Below are 13,288 nucleotides of genomic sequence, written 5' to 3' on the forward strand. Positions count from 1 at the left end.
TAGAGCAGTGTATTCTGGCCGTAATTTACAGGGTTAGATTTAGTTACAGAATCCAGTTGATCACAGATTTGCAACTAAATGAATCTCTTGTGAGAAAAACCGTAGGTTGGCCCTTTCGTTCTAGCTTTCTTCCAATATGCTTTCCTTCCTAGAAAGGTGAAACTACATCTTCCAGAGAGGGCTTCTAAAAATCAGACACCTGTTGAAACTCAGACGCAGAAGTGAGTTAAGTGCGGGGCAAGGTAAGAGGCAGCTGTTTGCCGGTGCGTCGTGTAGCAGAGGTGGCGTGGAACTGTAGCTCACGGGTTCCTAGCTTGGCAGGCAGCTTCCTCAGTATGGCGGTGGGGGACAGAGCTTCCCTTGGAGCTCAGTTCTGCTGTGCTGCTTTGGGAGTCACTCCTAGAGGCTCAGTCTAGAACCTTCCCTTTCTTTATTCCAACGCATCTAAAATTCATTGCGGCGCGAAGCCATGAACAAAGCCCAAAGCCCAAGAGATTTCGTGCTTCAACCAGCTGAAGTGGATTTTGTTCCCTGTAACCAAATCCAAGAAAACCACCTACCCGTTCTAATTCGGACCTTGGACCCTATAAGCCACCTCCACATAACCGACAACATGGGGCGTTGGGAAGAGGAAGTCTTACTGTCCAGGGTCTTCTAGCCACAAAGTTTTGACCACCAAGCAGGTGGCACCGTGACCCTCCGAAACCCAGAATCTTTACTTCCCTATACATCCCATCCTAGATGAGGGTCCATCAGTGACCCACGGCTCTCCTCTCTAGAACTGTTAATCCTTGGTCAGCAGTTAACCTAGTGTCTGGTACAGCGTAGGTTCTTAGAAACAATTGTTGAATGAATTAAGTAAATAATGACTTACTGCACGAGTGGGGGAGGGAGCGATGCGTGTGAAATGGTGACCCGATGTCTGGTACAGGGTAGGTGCTCAATGAATAAATGCAGAATAAATATAAGAGCATATAAAGGATGTGTTAGCACAGTGCTCAGTACATAGTAGGTGCTCACGAAATTTTTGTTGAATGACTAAGTGAATCCTGTCTATAAAATGCCTAGCGTAGAGCCTGACCTAGAACATTTTAAAATCAGCGAGTGCGTGGTAATTCCCTGCACCTGTGTGGAGTCTCCCTCCTGTTTGCCTTGGCCAGGTTACCATCTCTCGCCTTGGTGCCTTCCTTGGCCCTGAGCCATCCGTCAACCTCCATCAATCCATCTTCTGTCAGCCAGCTCCTGGTTCATCCCCAACCCACATTTTCAAATATACCCATTTACATGCCTTACCTAAATGAGGAGGTAACTAGTAATAGATGCCCCCTACTACGTACCTGTTATGTCTTAGGTACCCGCTAGGTGCTTTCTGTGTATCCCCAAAAAGCTTCATTATAGCATAATTCTCTCCAGTTCACAGATGAGGAAACCGAGGCTCAGAGAGGTTAAGTATCACGTCCAAGGTCACACAGATGGTTGGCAGAGCTGGAATTTGAACCCTGGTCTCTTTAATGCCAAGGCTACTGTTTTTTCTCGCAGCCCCGCTGCTCATGTAGCTATAAAGCAGACGTGAAGCAAACATACACTTGCATCTGACCACACATACATCTATACAGGGTCTTTCAACAGCAGCCCAGTGACGTTCTTGGCCAAATAATCCTCCGTCGTGGGTCCATCCCTGTGCACTGTAGGATTCCAGCAGCAGCCATGGCCTCCCCCAACTAGGGGCCAACAGCACCCCAATTCTGACAACTAAAAATGTCTCCAGATATTATCCAACGTCCCCTTGGTGGGGGGGGTGGGGCAACCTGCCCTGGTCGAGACAGACCGGTCGGCACAGCTGACGAGGACATCGTTCAGCATGTTTGGGATGCTGTGAGCAGAGGCGATGCTCAGAGGTGGTGTCGCCACGCTGGCCGAGACCTTGGTTTGGCCGACGAGCAGATTGGCTGGAATTAGGGGTCAGCCTGCACCCTCCTGGGACGTGGGAACGCTGTGGGAATTCCACAGCCCAGGAGTTAGGGTAAGGAGCGTCTGAAGCGGTGGGATGTCACGAGAAATGTGAAAGCACCGCTTCAGGCCTGTGACCTCGGGCCTGTGACCGGGCGAGTGGCCTTGGGCCAGTCACAGTCATCTTACAGCAGTAAAAACAGGTATTGATGAGTATTATGCTCCAGACACTGGTCTCAATGCATCACATATATTCTATGCATTGAATCCCCAGACAGCCCGGTAAAATAGCTGCTCTGTTTTTCTGGGCGAGAACAGTCGAGGTTACACACGGTGAATCAGGACGTCTGTTTCCTCCATGTGTAAACGGGGAGGTGGGAATAGCTGGTTTCTTCGATATCACCCAGTGAGAAGTTTTAGGATTCTAGGCAGTCATTGCTTTAGCGTAGATTTGTCAAGCGTCGGTATGTACTGGACAGGATCGCACGTGAATCCTCTCCAAGAACTCTCTAGAACGGGAGAGGTAAGACAGACACACCTTTATTTAAAAAATTAATCGTAATGGCCGCTAGGAGCCAAGTGCCTGTTGGGTATCAGTCGTGCGTAAGATATTTGACCTGAGTTAACGTTAGCCCTGTGGGGCCATTATCACCGCTTCTGAGATGAACAACCGAAGCTCAGAGAGGTGACGGGACCTGCCCGCCCGTGACTCTCAGAGCAAAGCGAATCGGGTTTAGAAAAAGTTCGATGGGAGCGGAGGTGGTGGGAGGCTCGGACGGGCCACCCACCCCCTCCGTCCTCTGGGGGAGAGACTGGGGGAGGTCACTGCAGGCTCCAGACCCTCAAGGCGTGGCTTCTTTGGCTCCAAGACTGTCAGGGACCCCACGTGGATCTCCCTCTCTCCTGAGAAAATCCATTAAGAGAGACTGGGTGGACGCCCTGAGGAGCTGGTGGCTCCATGAGTCACAATCGGAAAGCCATTCTCTCTTCCCGGCTTGTTCCTGAGAATGACCAAAAAGGCCCAGGTGTGGCTGGGGACCCCTTTTCTCAGACACTCGGTGTCCGTAGCCCTGTTGTTTCTACAACTCCTCCATGTTGCATCTACGGACCTGGCGAGGTGCTTTTCCCATGCCTTGTTCATGCTTCCTCTTTCTAATCCCCTTTACCCATCTGACAGCATTAGGCAAACTCCTACTCATCCTTTGTGACTATACTCAATGTCACCTCCTCCCAGAAGCCCTTCGCCATTCTCCCGGTTTATCTGGCAGCCCTCTCTGCACTTCCTTAGCGTTTGGTTTATATCTTTATTTTCATAATCGATATTCGTGTCAGTGTCTTCCTCAGCCACTCAGAGGTCCCTGAAGGGCAGGGACTTGTGATTTACTCATAAGCTGTGTACCCCACAGTGCTCGGTTGGTAGTCTTCATTCACCCCACAGATATTTTTTGAGTACAAAGCCGGCACTGCACGAGACTTTGGGGTAGGAAAGGGGAATTTTCTCTACTGTCATGGATCAGAGTCTGCTTCCAGAGGAAAATGATCTCACGTAAATTGTGACCGCGTGTCCTAAAAGGGCACGTATAAGGCACAGAGCAAAACGGAAGAGGGATGCTGACTCCACAGGGAGTCAGGAAAGATTTTCCAGAGGAAAAGCTCCAGCAGGGCTTTGACACTTAAACGTAAGTGGGAGTTTGTCAGGTGGACACAGGGGCACCACGGAGAGGAAAGGCCTGCTAGGTGGAGGGAACAGCGTGAGCCAAAAAGGCCAGAGGTATGAAACAGTGAGGTGAGTTCAGGGAATTACACCTCTAGCATAGATGAAGGGTAGAATGTGTGCAGGGGTGGCAGGGGATGTGGCTGAGAGGTAGGGATGAAGGGAGTAGGCAGTGAAGAATTCTGTATGCCCCACTGAAGAGTTCGAGTCTATTCCGATACGTAATATGGAGTGTCTGTCAAGGCCACGAGCCTTTAGCACGTTGGCACCATCTGTAGGCTGCCATGTTTGTTCTGGATGAGGCCACAACCTTGGGCATAGCTGACTGGACCAGGGATGGACATCTTCCCCACACTAGAACAACCCGAAGTCCTCTCTCCCAAGATTTGAAATTGGAGCTGAGAAAGAGTTGAGTCAGCCTCTTCTTGCGGATAATATTTGACGTATGAAATAACTAGGCGAACTCTCCTTTTGGTCCATTAGGGTAGATGTTATGGGCTGACTTATGTCTCCCCCAAATTCACATGTGAAAGTCTCAATCCCCATTCCTAACGGAATGTGACTGTCTTTCTAGGTAGAGCCTTTAAAGAAGCAATTAAGGTTAAATAGAGTCATTGGGACAGATGTCATCCAACGCGACTGGCGTTCTTGGAAGAAGAGGCAATTAAGATACAGAGGGGTGGCCACGTGAGGACATGGGGGGAAGATGGCCATCTGCAAGCCAAGGAGAGAGGCCTCAGAAGGAACTAGCCGTGCAGGCACCTTGATCTGGGTCTTCCAGCCTCCAGGAGAGAAAGTTTATGAGAAAATGAACGTGTATTGTCTAACCACTCAGGCCGTTTGGGTAGCCTTAGTGAACTGGCACGGTGGGTCTCCAGCTGACTTCTTAACCAGAGGGCATCCGGCTCATGGCCTCTCCCGCCACCTCCCAGTCCACAGTGGGAAAGTTCCGATGCCTGGGTGGGGGGAAGGAGGGGGCTGCCGCCCTCCCAGTTCCAGAAACGAACCTGCCCGCTGTGCCCAAACTAAATGCGCTGGGCTCTGAGAGAAGTTCGAGCCAAGGACTCAGGGTTCGGGCGTCAGTGCCAAACCACACGGCGTCAGGAGCCGCTGGGCCTTAGTCTGACTGTCTTGACTGCGGGCACTGCCCAGCGTGCCCCGGGCCGGGACGTCACATGTTCTATGTGGATGCTCCCCCTAGCCCGATGCCCTCCATTCCTTCGCACCCTCCCCTAGGCCTCTCCTTTTATCCTCTCCCCCCTAGAGGACCCCCACCCTTTCACCTTCTCTCCCATTCTTGACCCAGCCCCCCAAGTCTCCACCAAAATCATCACGTCTCTCTTCCCACCAGTCCCTCCTGGTGTCTGGCAGGTCTGCCAGCCTCAGGCACTGACCAGTAAGGACCCTTCTCTGCTGCCTTGGTTACCGACGTCTGTGGGGGCAGCTCCAGCCCGGAGCCCGCCGTGGGGACTCTTCCCATGGATAGATTGGAGCATCTCTTCACACTCTGCATTTCTGCAGCTGGTTCCCTAGAGCATTTAAAATGAAACCGATCTCATCACCCCAAGAATTAATTTCTTTCCAAAACGTACCCCTGACACATATACTTCCTTCTGATCTGCATGAGAATTTAATATCCCTCTTATTAATATAACTTGACATTTATTTCTTATGAGCTAATACCCTGGCCTCATTATATTCTTATTTGCCCCTTTCTTACTTACGGAGTTAAACCATAAATCCACTTAACTTGGCAGTGAATGCCCATTCCAGTTGCATTGGAGTCGGAGCTGAGCTGGTGCTGCGTTCCTTACGTGTCCGCCTTAAAGCGGTGAGGTGGCCATAGTCCATCCGCCCCGGGCACGAAGGGGCTCAGAATGGAGAAGGCAGAGGGCGCTTCAGCAGACGTCCAAGGGGAGCGGAGCAGAGTTGGGGGGATGGGAATACATCCTTACTTCCAGATCATGTTCTGGTTTATGTTCTGTTTCCAGAATCTTCCTGCTTCCTGTCGGGTGGCTGTGGCAGAGATGGACGCCATCCTGGGTGGTCAACCTCCCTCCTATAGCAATAGTAGAACCGCTCGTTTTTAGTGTGGCACCTGGCTGTCCAGATTACAGACGACATTTGCCAGCTTCCCTTACGACTCGGTGCGGCCGCGTGACTATATTCTGGCCAATAGGATGTGAGCGGAATGGATGTGTGTACCTTCGGAGCGGTGCTCTTAAAACCAAGCTTTGCTCCCTTCCCTCAACCCTTCTTTCTGCCGCCTGGATGGTGACGCGACGGTGAGCACGCGTAGGCCATGCAGGGGAGAACGGAACGATGGAAGCGGCCTGGGCTCTGGACAAAAGGGAATCCCCTCCCAGGCCCTGGCCTGCTTCTATCTGGACTCTTATATGAGAGGAAAAAGTAGCTAACCTGTTCAAACCGCTGTCGATATTGGAACTCTGTTACCTCAGCAAGACCAGCAGCCATCCTGACTACCGCAGGTGGTTTTGCTTGTTTTGTGTTTTTTTTTGTTTTTTTGTTTTTTTTTGTTTTTTCCGATCTGGCCGTTATCTGTCTCTTCCTGCAAATTCTGCAACTCGACCTGAAGTCAGGGAGCCCGCCCTTCCTTCTTCGGTCACCCGAGTGAAAGCAGGACAGCTGGGGTTGGCACAGCCACGCTCATTCTGGGAGAAGGCTCACGTGATGAGAAGTGGACGGCAGCTCCCAGAGAGAAGCAGAAGGGACAGCCGAAGAGGCCTGACGGCCTTGAGCTCCCGCTCTCCGTGGTACCTGGAGCTCGATCTTCCCCCGTGCCTGCTGCTCCCTCCTTACGTGGCCCCCTAACTCGCTCTTCTGTGACTAGGCTCACTGAAGTTCAACGTCTTCCTCTTCCCCCCGCCCCTCCCCATGCTACCAGGAGCTCTCGCTAACTCCCGATAAGCCATCATAAATCCCCACTGCCCTCCCCGTTCTCCTGCCGGAGTTTGCTGGATTTCATTTTTCCCTGCTGGCCACCAGTGAGTTCTGTCATAGAAATGGGCGCATGGTGGGCTTTTCAACCAGACGAGAGGTGGGGCAGATTTGCCTTTTGCGATAAGCAGCTGGCGTGTGGGGGGAGGGGTGGCAGGTGTCTGTCTAACGCACAGTTGGATTCGCAGCAGCCAGACACGGGCAGAGAGGATTCTGCAGGACCCCGTGGTTTTGCCTAAGTTTCAGACCGTCATCGTTTCTGGAACAGGACATTTCCACTCCGCTGCTACAGGCTTAGGCAGACCACAGCTGCGGCCCGCTCCTAGAGCGTGGCTCGGTAAATCTCCACGAATGGGAGCCGCAATTATCTGTCACAACTACGATTTTTACTAGACAACTCTCTGACCCCCTGGGCCCAGACACAGGAGGTTGGCTCCCAGGGAGGGGAGGCGGGACTGCCAGGTGACACCACGCCATTCCTTCACAGAAGAGCCGCAGACTGCGGGCGTCAGCCCCGAAGGGACATCGGAGAGAAGCGTCCTCGAGGTGGTTCCCCTTTAGGGACCGTTCCCAAGGAAATGACCATTTGCCTCTTCTACAGGAGGCGGAAGCATTTTAGTTTTAGTTCAGAGGTGTCTTTTCCCCAAGGCAACCCCAGGCTCTGCGTCCAGCAGGAACAAGCCTGGGGGTTGGGGCGGGGGCACACTCAGAGCTGCCCAGAGTTCTTTGAAGCTGCAGCTACGGCCCCTCTGTGCTGCACCCCAAAGGCTTCTCTGCAGCTGGGCTTTGGGGCAAAGCTTTAATCAATGCTAGAAGGACCCCCACAGCTGCTCTGGGATTCTTCCTGGCAGCTGAGGTGAAGTCTTGGGGTTCAGTGGGGGGAATCTCCTGTGCTCCACGTGGCCTTCTGGGTGAAGGCCAGAGTTCTCAGTGTAACCGTCAAGGCCCCACGTGACAGCGACTGTGGACGCTGGTGCATTCAAACTGTCCATAGGTGGTCTCCCCAGTTCGATCAGTGTTTGTATACGCATGAGCCAACGGGCACGTCTGAACGGCAGATGGTCACTGTTGGGCAAATCTGCAAGCTGATGGCGAATGCTCAGTAGCTCGGGACAGAGGGAATTTGGGGAGGCAGCGTAGGAGGAAGAAACACAGACAAAGTGGCTGGCTGGGGTGAGGGACATGGGTGTTTCGGGGTGAGGAGGAATCGATGATCTTTCAATTCTATGATATGTAATGCGATCCTCCTTCCCTGCGGCCTCCACCAAATCTGGAGGAAGCCAGCAGGGTGTGGAGAGGATTTATCTTGGGAACGTGTGGAAGTGTTTAACTTGGCCTCCCCAGGGAGGAGATCCCGGCTCCGGAGGTTGCTCACGGGAAGCCTTTTACGCCTGGTTATGTGTGTGATTTCATCTTGCCACAACTTAGAATAGCACCACAAAGGGAGGTCCCTCCAGGCTGATACCAGTTTGTGGGGATCCTGCAAAACCAGGGGGGAATGGCCTCAGACGGAAGCTCCGTAAAGGTAGAGCATGGCGTTCGTTTTATTCGTCGCCGTATCCCCAGTGCCCAGAGCAGTGCCTGGCATGCAGCAGGCGCTGAGTAGCAACTGTCTGACACCTGCTCCGTCCGCCTATCCTGCCTGTTCTCTGCTTCACACACTCTGTTTCGGCTCCCGTTTGAGCTTCCAGCTCTTGGAAAGTGCCCGGCTTGGTAACGCATTCACTCATACATTCATTCGGCAAACGTCTACCGAGTTCCTGTTTTGTGCCGGGCATTGTGCTAGCAGCTGGAGATACTTGGTGAACAAACCATGGAGTTACATACCAGAGGGTAAAGAGAGTGTCAACCCAGTCATCGGGTTCGTAAATATCTAATGGGACAAATGCGACAAAGGGCAAGTATGAGGGGTGATAAGACCATCTGAAAAGAGGATTCGTTCCAGAGCGAGTAGGTGATATTCGCCCTGAGTTCTGGAGACCCCCTAAGTGCCACCAAAAGTATAAGGGACTATCCGTGTAGCTGGAGTGGTAGAGGATAGAGGGGCATGTTTGCGTTTAAGGTGAGGCCAGACCCTGCAGAATCTTGTATGCCATATTAAATGTTTTGGTCTTTACCCGAGAAGCAGTAGGGAGCCACTGAAGAGTTTTCAGCGAGGCGGAGATGTTAGGCACGGTCACATTTGCTGTATGAAAAGATCATTCTGGCTGCAGAGGTCCTGTGAGCTCCCTGCTGCCCGTCTCCACCCCACGACAGTCTGGGGCCAGGCAATTACTTTGTTGGTGGTGAGGACAGCCTCAGTAGGTGACTGAAGTCTCAGCCATGTATTTATTGACTCTTGGTTTCTGTTCGTAATGAACTCTCAGCTTCCTTGGGGGCGGGGCGGGGGGGAGGTTGAGTAGATTTGCTGAGAAGAGGAGGAAGAGATGGGGGTGGGGACTGTGAGGGGTGGATTTGGGGCTCCATGTTCTGTTCTCATATCTGTCTCCCTCTGTTGACACCCACCGCCAGGATGATGTATTAGAATTCAATAAGCCTGGCTCATCTTTTCCTAGAAAGGGAAGGGCTGGCGGGGGGAGAAACAGAGCCCTCACCATCAGGGAAGGGGAAGGCAGTTCAAACGAATCATTCTGTTAACTAGTAAGGCCATGGCTGTGTTAGTAATTCCGGCATCATCCAGAATGTTGAACCTGGTAATTCTGGACGCACTGACACCTGCCAGCCCGAAGTCAAATGAGACGGCTGCTCATCACAGTATCTCTGCACCAGGAACCGATGTGGCAGCCCTCTTGCTCTGCCCGGGATATTAATTCCAGGATGGGAGCGACACTTCAGCAAAATGAGGGGGGGTCGGGCTACGCTATATCTGTCTTATCTCCTGCCCAGGAACTGCTATGATAATGCCTTCTGCTGGTGGGGGGCTTACCTTGCACTTGACTCAGGAAGCGAGACACAGGAGGTTGGTTCGACTAGAATTGCTCTTTGGGAGAGAAAGCTACCCGTGTTGGGAAAACACTTTGGTTGGTGTTTAGAGCTGACGTTTCTTCTTGGAAGCACCTGGGTGGGTTTCCAGGGCTGTTCTGGGGAGAATAGAGAGACGAGAGGGGAAGTCAGTAAGTCTCAGGCACGGGGAAGATAGCAAGATGGTAGATAGCCACTTGCATGGTGATGTGATCCTTTCCTCGGACCTGCTCAGCAAATGAGAGTCCTCAAAAATCATAAAAACGGTTGGTAGGACTCAATAGATACTGGAGAAGAGGGCACACTCTGCACCGTGGATGTGGCAGGGTGAAATCGTGCAGCATGGGTGGGCTGACTTGGGTCACGCGCTCACCTCTGGACCCATCGCTGTGGCCGGGAGAATGTGAAGCCCTGATAGACTTGGGCCTGTGTCACGTGCTCTATGGCGGGAAAAGGGGGTGGAGCCCCCCAGAGCCCATGTGTTGAGAACGTGCAGAGAAAGGTGCTTCACCCGTACGATCGTTTGCGATTTGCCTTCTCTGTGTCTCTTCTGCTTCTAACTTCTGTTTCTCTCTCTGTGTTGTTTCTTCATCTACTGCCATCCATGGTAACCACAGCTACCCGTAACAGGGGGCTAATATGTATCAGGCCCTGTGCCATGTGACTGACGTGTCACCTCATGAACCCTCATAACAACCTTAGGAAGAAGGGACTTATTCCCACTTACATATAAGGAAACCGAGGCGGGGAGAAGGTACCCGGGTGTCATGTAGGTGGCACATGGCAGGGAGGAACCAGCAGGCTTTTGCACCCTCACTTGTCTGGCCAATGTCGCTGCTCACGGCCACGGCTGAACTGCCCCTGCTTCTTCTCCCCTCTGCTTGCGAGGACCTGGCTAGATCTGCCTGTTTATACCCAATATAGAGGGTCCTTAGCCAGGACGTCTCATCCGGCTGTCCGTTGGATGTGCAGTGCTGCCTGGATCATGTCCTCTGGGACTATGATCCCTTCCGGCTGGGGGCAGCTTACATGACCCAAAGCCCAGTGACTTGAGTGGAGGGAACTGCCTGTGGCCATTTTCTCAGGATGGGGACAAGGAGGGAAGTGTCTGGGGAGGCAGATGGTCCTGCAACTCTGGCCTGCCAGGCTCAGGAATTCCTCAGTCTGGCCACCTCCAAGGACTTGGCAGCGTGACCTTCTCAGACAATAGAGAATTCAGGCCGGTCTGGTGTCTCCATGTTGCAGATGCAGAAACCGAGACCTGAAGAGGGGACACGGTTAGCGAAGGTCTCACGTCACACAGGAAGTCACAGTCCAGGACTCTTTCCGCTACAAAGGATTGGCCTCCCGCCCAGACCAGGAGGGAGTCAGAAATGCCACCTTCACACACTTGGCAACAAGAAGGAGTTTGTTAACTTCCTCCTGTCCTAACTGAGCTCACTCTGCCCACCCTCTCAGAGGTCTCAAAGGCTATTAAAAAAAACACAGAAATCCAGTCTCATTCTGATGTTTTATGAACAGAGACTGCTGGAGTTTCAACAATTTTAATTGGGGCTGAGTTTTACTGGATTCACACCGCAGGGAGCGTCAGGGGAAAGGGAGCCGCTGAGCAAACTCGAGAATCAAATGAACGGATTAATTAAATATCACCGTGTGGGAAGCGGGGTGGGGCGTGGGGTGGGGTGTGTGTGTGCAGGAACCGTGGGTACGCGCAGAGCCGAGTGGCTCAAGGCACTAGTAAGCTTCAGTTTGGCACCAGCTACCGGCCCTTTCCCAGCCAAGACCCGGGCTTCCTTTGTTCAAGGCCAAATGCACAGGGAGATTCTCCCGTCTGGTCTCTGCTTCCCCAGTTCCACGCCCATCGTCAAGAGACATGACGTGGCTATTTTCTGTCGTGCGTTTATTTTATTTAGCGTGCACGTGCTGCGTGCTGTAGGTCAGGTGCTGTTCTCCGTGCTTTGCAGAAGTCCCGCGATGCTCACAGCGACTCTCTGAAGTAGGAATTGTCATATTTCCATTTTAGATGAGGAAGTCATCTGCCCAAGGTTCCACGGCCGCTCGGTGGCAGAGCTGGAGCCTAAGTCCAGGCTTCCAGGCCAGGGTCCTTGTTCCTACCCACGGCCCTTCTCTACCTCTCGGCGGTGGTAGCTGGCGTCCGCTGTTGTGAATCCGGCGTCATGAGGCCTGGGTGCAATCTGGACCCTGAAACCTCAGCCTCCTGTGGGCGCCTCATCTCTGCAAGCCGGCAGCGAGCCCTCAGCAGAGCCAGAATCTCAGCTCCCACTAACTCCTTAACTCCTGTCTCTGGTTCCTGACCAGGTGGCTCAGAATCCAGATTTTGCCTCTTGCTTGCTATGTGACCTTAGGCGAGTCACTTAACTTTTCTGGGCCTTCATTTCTTTGTAAAACGGGGGTCATCATAATAAAGAATACACAAATCCTTGACGCGGTATCTGGCCTGTGGATAGCGTTGTCTAAAGATTTCATTCACCGTGATTGTCATTTTTATGCTATTATATATTCTGCTTCCCAAAAGACTCAGATTCTCTCCATTGCTGACCCTGAGGTTATTTTCTGTTTTTAGCCCCGATTCACCCCTCGGGCCTCAAGCCTGAGCTGTTCTCGGCCCTGAGCATCGCCCTCTGAGCCCCGTCTTGAGGTCATCTGGCCTCTTTGTATCACTGCCTCTGGGGAAGCGCCTTGCCTGGTCTAGCTCAGCCCCTGGTGCCAAACACCTGTCCCCTCACCCTTAGGAAGAACACCGTCTGTGGTCCAGTCGCTCATAGATGGATGGGGACCTTCTGGGCTCCTAGAAGGGCTCCGTTTTTAATCATCGCAAGAGGGACGATGACAGAAACACAGCAAGCCCCATTCCTAAGGCTGCTGACAGTCAACGAATCGAGAAATGTGGGATGAGAACTTTTAAAATTCCTGGCATGGTAGGGATATGAAGGACATAAGATAACCCTACACTTAAGGATTAAAAAAACTGGGGGTGAGGGGTAGACTTCCCATAACATGCAATTTGCCATTTTGACCATTTGAAAGTGTGCAACTCGATGGCGTTAAGAACATTCACATGTCGTGCCACATCATCGCTGTCCGGTTCCAGAACTTTTGTATCTTCCCAGCTGGAAACTCCATGCCCACTGGTGGTCACTCCCCTCTCCCCTTCTCGCTAGCCCCTGGCAACCGCTAATCTGCTCCCTCTCTCTATGGAGTTTAAGGATATTCTAATCTACGTGTAGAAACAAACGCGGAAAAAATTGCTAACAGAAAGAAGCAACATGTACCAAACGACATAGCATCGCTTGGTGGTTAGTTGTGGACTCTGGAGCCAAACTGCCTGTGTTTAACCCCAGCTCTGCTGCTTATTGCTCTGTGGCTTTGCACAGGGTAATCTGCCTCTCTGGGCCTCAGTTCAAAATACAAAATGAGGGTTACAGAAGCCCCTCCCTCGTAGACCAGTCGGGAAGATTAAGCGCGTTAATGCTGCTGAAGATCTGAGAACACTCTCTGGCTGTCTATGTGCCGTGCGTAGATTTGCCCTTATCACTGGCGTGCATGGGCGGTGCTGGGCCTGAACCCTTTTTAAGGAAAGAATCCTTTCTGTCTTGCCTACCAGGAATCCCCTAGGATGATGCCTGGCATTCAGTAGGCGCCTGGTAAATGTTGGTCGGGTGACTCAATTGGCATTTGGGAGAG

General features: G+C 52.3%; 1 long non-coding RNA gene across 2 annotated transcripts in view; it reads left to right on the plus strand.

Annotated features, from left to right (window-relative positions):
- LOC111730445 overlaps positions 1 to 13,288 on the plus strand; it is a 260,033-nt gene that overhangs the window by 224,655 nt on the left and 22,090 nt on the right. The window lies entirely within an intron of this gene.

The sequence above is a fragment of the Pteropus vampyrus genome, unplaced genomic scaffold (genome assembly GCF_000151845.1).
Source record: "Pteropus vampyrus isolate Shadow unplaced genomic scaffold, Pvam_2.0 Scaffold314, whole genome shotgun sequence".
Lineage (NCBI taxonomy): Eukaryota > Metazoa > Chordata > Mammalia > Chiroptera > Pteropodidae > Pteropus > Pteropus vampyrus.